This window comes from Bufo gargarizans, chromosome 6, assembly GCF_014858855.1.
Source record: "Bufo gargarizans isolate SCDJY-AF-19 chromosome 6, ASM1485885v1, whole genome shotgun sequence".
Taxonomy (NCBI): domain Eukaryota; kingdom Metazoa; phylum Chordata; class Amphibia; order Anura; family Bufonidae; genus Bufo; species Bufo gargarizans.
The window spans coordinates 13173007-13178723 of NC_058085.1; the positions used below are offsets into that span (position 1 = coordinate 13173007).

The 5717-nt window shown below is 44.4% G+C and overlaps 1 pseudogene; it reads left to right on the forward strand.

The window, feature by feature from the left end:
- Window positions 1-4188: 4188 nt before the first annotated feature.
- On the forward strand, window positions 4189-4365 carry LOC122942763 (annotated as a pseudogene).
- The last annotated feature ends 1352 nt before the right edge of the window (window positions 4366-5717 follow it).

Sequence of the window (5717 nt, forward strand, 5' to 3'; positions counted from 1 at the left end):
CAGCTCTGGGGCTCGTACTGGTTTCCCGGCCCACCAGTTAAATCCACCGGAGCACCCTGCCGGTGAATTTGTCTGGTGTAGCCCAGAGCGATACGAGCCCGTGATTCCTGATTTTGTAGGCCAATCAGGAATCCAGATTTCCACAGTGGGCTACACTGAATATGACTTTTTTCGTCATTTTTTCAGTGACCCACTGGTAAATCTGATGGTGGAGCAGACGAATCTGTACGCCCAACAGTTCGTCGCTCAACACCCGGGCTCCTTTTTGGCCAGGCCCGGTGGCTGGACGCCGGTCAGTGCAGCCGAAATGAGGACATTTTGGGGCCTCGTGCTGCATATGGGCCTGGTCAAGAAACCCAGTGTCAGGCTGTACTGGAGTGGGGACGTCCTATACCAGACCCCACTTTACAGTACAGCCATGACACGCTCCCGGTTTGAGGCCATTCGGAAATGTCTGCATTATTCCGATAATGCAGCATGTCCCCCCCGAGGTGATCCTGCCCATGACCGTCTGTACAAGATACGGCCGGTCATCGATCACTTTGGGGCCAAATTCATGGAGGCCTATGTACCTGGAAGAGAGGTCGCGGTTGATGAGTCTCTCATTGCGTTCAAGGGGAGACTCATTTTCCGCCAGTATGTGCCCACCAAGCGAGCGAGGTATGGCGTGAAGCTATACAAAATTTGTGAGAGTACCTCAGGGTACACTTACAAATTTCGTATATACGAGGGGCGAGATTCCCGGATTCAACCCCCAGAATGTCCCCCCACTCTGGGTGTTACCGGGAAACTTGTGTGGGACCTTATGTTCCCACTGCTGGATAAGGGTTACCACCTTTACGTGGATAACTTTTATACCAGTATCCCCTTGTTCCAGTCCCTTGCCGCCAGATCCACGTTCGCTTGTGGGACCGTGCGGAAAAATCAACGCGGCCTCCCTGCCCTCCCCCTCCAGGTACCTATCCCCAGGGGTGAGACCCGTGCCCTTACCACTGGAAACCTGTTGCTGGTCAGGTATAAGGACAAGAGGGATGTCCTTATGCTGTCCACAATTCATGGTAACGGCATCACCCCTGTCCCTGTGCGAGGTACCGCGGCAACGGTCCTCAAGCCCGATTGTATCGTCGCCTACAATCGGTATATGGGAGGAGTTGATCTCTCTGATCAAGTCCTCAAGCCATATAACGCCATGCGCAAAACCCGGGCATGGTACAAAAAAGTTGCGGTCTACTTGGTGCAGGTTGCCATGTACAACTCTTTTGTACTATCCCGAAGCGCTGGCAGCACAGGGACATTCCTCCAATTCTATGAGGCAGTCCTCAAAGACCTGATCTTTTCGGACCGGGAAAGAGCAGGCCGGAGTACCTCGGGAACTGGAGGCGCCCGGATCGTCCCTGGCCAACACTTTCCAGGTGTGGTCCCCCATACTGGAAAGAAGGGACGAACCCAAAAAAGGTGCAGAGTGTGTCACAGGAGGGGGATACGGAAGGACACCACAACTCAATGTGACACGTGCCCCGATCATCCGGGCCTCTGCATTATTGGTTGCTTCAGGGAGTATCACACTTCCATGGAGTACTAAATTTATATCCCAATTTAGGACTGACATGGGATAAAAAAAAAAGGGTTCTCAGACTTGAGACACCCAAAAAAACTATAATTTATTAAAAGTAGACATATTAGGTATCGCCGCGTCGGTAATAATCTCCTCTATAAAAATACCCCATGATCCAACCCCCCCAGATTAACACGGTCCAAAAAAAAAAAAAAAAGTGCAAAAAAAGATTTTTTTTTGTCACCAAACATAACAAAAAATTTAATAGCAAGCGATCAAAAAGTCATATAGCCCCCAAAATAGTGCCAGAAAAACCGTCCGCTCGTCCCGCAAAAAATGAGCCCCCACATAAGATAATCAGATAAAAAATAAATAAAAAAATGACACCTAGACTTTAGAGATACCAAAAAAATGTTTGGGTATCAAAAAGGATAATATAGTCAAAAACCTAAATAATTATAAAAAAAGTAGACTTATTAGGTATCGCCGCGTCCGTAAGAATCTCCTCTATAAAAATATCCCATGACCCAACCCCCCAGATTAACACGGTTAAAAAAAAAAAATGAAAACGGTGCCAAAAACTCCATTTTTGGCACTTTTTCATTTCAATCCGTTTTTTTCGGTAACAAAACAAGGGTTAACAACCAAACAAAAGTTAATATTTATTACCCTGATACTGCAGTTTACAGAAATGCCATATTTGTGGTCGTAAACTGCTGTATCAGTAAAAGGGAGGCCGCAAAAGGAAAGGACCGACATGGTTTCTGGAAGGCCGATTTTGATGGCCTTTTTTATTGACACCATGTCCCTTTTGAAGCCCCCCTGATGCCCCCCTAGAGTAAAAACTCCCTAAAAGTGACCCCATCTAAGAAACTACACCCCTCAAGGTATTCAAAACTGATTATACAAACTTTATTAACCCTTTAGGTGTTCCTCAACAGTTAATGGCAAATGGAGATGAAATTTCAGAATCTCAATTTTTGGTAACCTTGCCTCACAAAAATGTAATATAGAGCAACCAAAAATCATATGTACCCTAAAAATAGTCCCCCAAATAATGCCACCTTATCCCATAGTTTCCAAAATGGGGTCACTTTTAGGGAGTTTCTACTCCAGGGGTGCATCAGGGGGGTTGAAACAGGACACGGTGTAAATAAACCGGTCCATAAAAATCAGCCCTCCAAAAACCAAACGGCGCACCTTTCCCTCTACGCCCCGCTGTGTGGCCGTACAGTAGTTTACGGCCACATATTGGGTGTTTCTGTAAACGGCAGAGTCAGGGCAATAAAGATACAGTCTTGTTTGGCTGTTAACCCTTGCTTTGTTAGTGGAAAAAATGGGTTAAAATGGAAAATTAGACAAAAAAATCTAATTCTCAAATTTCATCCCCATTTGTCAATAACTCTTGCGCAACACCTAAAGGGTTAACGACGTATATAAAATCAGTTTTGAATACCTTGAGGGGTGTACTTTCTTAGATGGGGTCACTTTTAGGGAGTTTCTACTCCAGGGGTGCATCAGGGGGCTTCAAATGGGACATGGTGTAAATAAACCAGTCCATAAAAATCAGCCTTCCAAAAACCATACGGCGCACCTTTCACTCTACGCCCCGCTGTGTGGCCGTACAGTAGTTTACGGCCACATATTGGGTGTTTCTGTAAACGGCAGAGTCAGGGCAATAAAGATACAGTCTTGTTTGGCTGTTAACCCTTGCTTTGTTAGTGGAAAAAATGGGTTAAAATGGAAAATTAGACAAAAAAATGAAATTCTCAAATTTCTTCCCCATTTGCCAATAACTCTTGTGCAACACCTAAAGGGTTAACGACGTATGTAAAATCAGTTTTGAATACCTTGAGGGGTGTAGTTTCTTAGATGGGGTCATTTTTGGGAGGTTTCTATTATCTAAGCCTCACAATATGACTTCAAACCTGAACTGGTCCATAAAAAGTGGGATTTTGAAGATTTCTGAAAAATTTCAAAATTTGCTTCTAAACTTCTAAGCCTTGTAACATCCCCAAAAAATAAAATATCATTCCCAAAATGCTACAAACATGAAGTAGACATATGGGGAATGTAAAGTCATCACAATTTTTGGGGGTATTACTATGTATTACAGAAGTAGAGAAACTGAAACTTTGAAATTTGCTAATTTTTGCAATTTTGGGGTAAATTAGGTATTATTTTGTGCAAAAAAAATAATTTTTTTGACTTCATTTTACCACTGTCATGAAGTACAATATGTGACGAAAAAACAATCTCAGAACGGCCTGGATAAGTCAAAGCGTTTTAAAGTTATGTGCACTTAAAGTGACACTGGTCAGATTTGCAAAAAATGGCCTGGTCCTTAAGGTGAAATAAGGCTGTGTCCCTATGGGGTTAAGAGGGAGTTGTTGTCTGTACAGGAGTGTGTGAATCTTGTGTTATCTAGGTTATTTTTTTGTGTATAGATGGGATAGTAAGTACGGTGGTGGTTTAGATAGTGAGGGTTTTTGGAAAATAAAAAAATGGAAATTTCTGCTAAATAAATAAAAAAAGATAACCATGATGATGTTGTGATAAGAGCTTGTTACAGTTCTGGTGATGTCTTTCAGATATCGAGACTATGTATTTGAGAGCTCGTATTATTAAACTGAATGGTTTAAAAAAAAAAAAAAAAATCTGTTCTTATCAGTTTAATATCTGATACGTCCCCTATCTGGGGACCATATATTAAATGGATTTTTCGAACAGGGAGATGGAAAAAGAGCTTGCTCTGTCCACTCCACGCCTTGACCTGGTATTGCAGTACCCCCAGGACCGGTGCACCCTTTCGATTCCAGTATAAAAAAACAGAATGAAATTGAGTGATGGATTTCAAGGATCCTTCCAGCAAGCGAGTGGAAAGTTGCTGTGCCCTGCTGCTGCCTCAGGAGTCTGCACTTCAGCTTCTCCTTCCTCTGTGAGGGCTGTGCTGTGCTGCTTTCTGCATCCCTGCAGCTGCATCTAGCCTGCTGTCAATCTCTTAATTGCATCACCTGTGTGTGGGTGGGTTTGTTCCAGCACCAAGCAACCCAGCCAGCCAGTCAGTCACCTCTCCTCACAGTCCAAATCCAATTAAGATTGATGGCTTAATTGTTGTGTTCATTGGCTTATTACCTGAATGAAGTGTTTGGATATCCCCTGAATGCAGTTTTTGGACCTCCACTCACTCCACGCACCTTGGTTTTGATTTGGGCCTGTTGTGCACACCTGGGCAGTCTGCTGAGTTGTTCCTTAGAATTGACCCTTTTGTAGCAAGTTTGCTTGATGTAACCAATTTTGCTTCCCTAGTGCTTTATTAAATAAGTAAAGCTTGTTTGCCTGTGTCTCCCTCTGGTGGATCTTTTAAACTGGGTGACTTGTAGGCTAAAATGTAGTCCAGCACTTCCTATGTATCAGCAACAGCTGGGCCTACCTTGTCTGGCCAATGGACGGAACACTGCACGTGTCACAAGAGGCTTGTCAGGTCAGAGGTCAAGTAAGGTCAGGTCAGTGGATGACATCACAAGGGCCCTGATGGAACACTCAACAATGGGGCCATGACATCACAATCAACAGTGCCCTTATTTTTTATTTATTTATTTTTTATTTTTCCTCTCACTACTTCTCCATTCACTCCTTATCATTTTTTCTGCTTGGCGCTTTTGGCACCAGGAATTGCGTGCCAAGAAAAGGCTTGACCAAAAGTGTTGGGCGGAGCTATGCAGATAGTAAAAACACGAAGAGGAGCATGCTGGTGATTCGAGAGCGTAGGACGCACGTTTTCCCTGGTTTGTCAGAGAAAGAAGCCTCCCGGACTTTGTCTGGGGCTGGGGCCCGTAGGCTGTTGCCTTGAGAAGTGCTCTGCAATGGCGATAAGCGGCCCCGGTGTCGAGGCCGAGCGGGTTATCGCTTCTCGGCCTTTTGGCTCAGATCAAGGTTTATTGCCTTGGTCTTGTCTGGAGGGTCGGTCCGTGGATTTTTTTTCGACGGTGGAGTGGCGATCCGGTGCCTTGGGCATTGTTTTTTTGTGAAGATGGCGTCCATAAGGAATACTATTCGTCTGGTTGTGTCCCCGGAACAAAGGCAGAATTTGAAGCTGGTGCATATCTTGGATAAAGTTCTGATGGAATTGGCTGGTGCAGACCTGGAGAAAATCTATTGC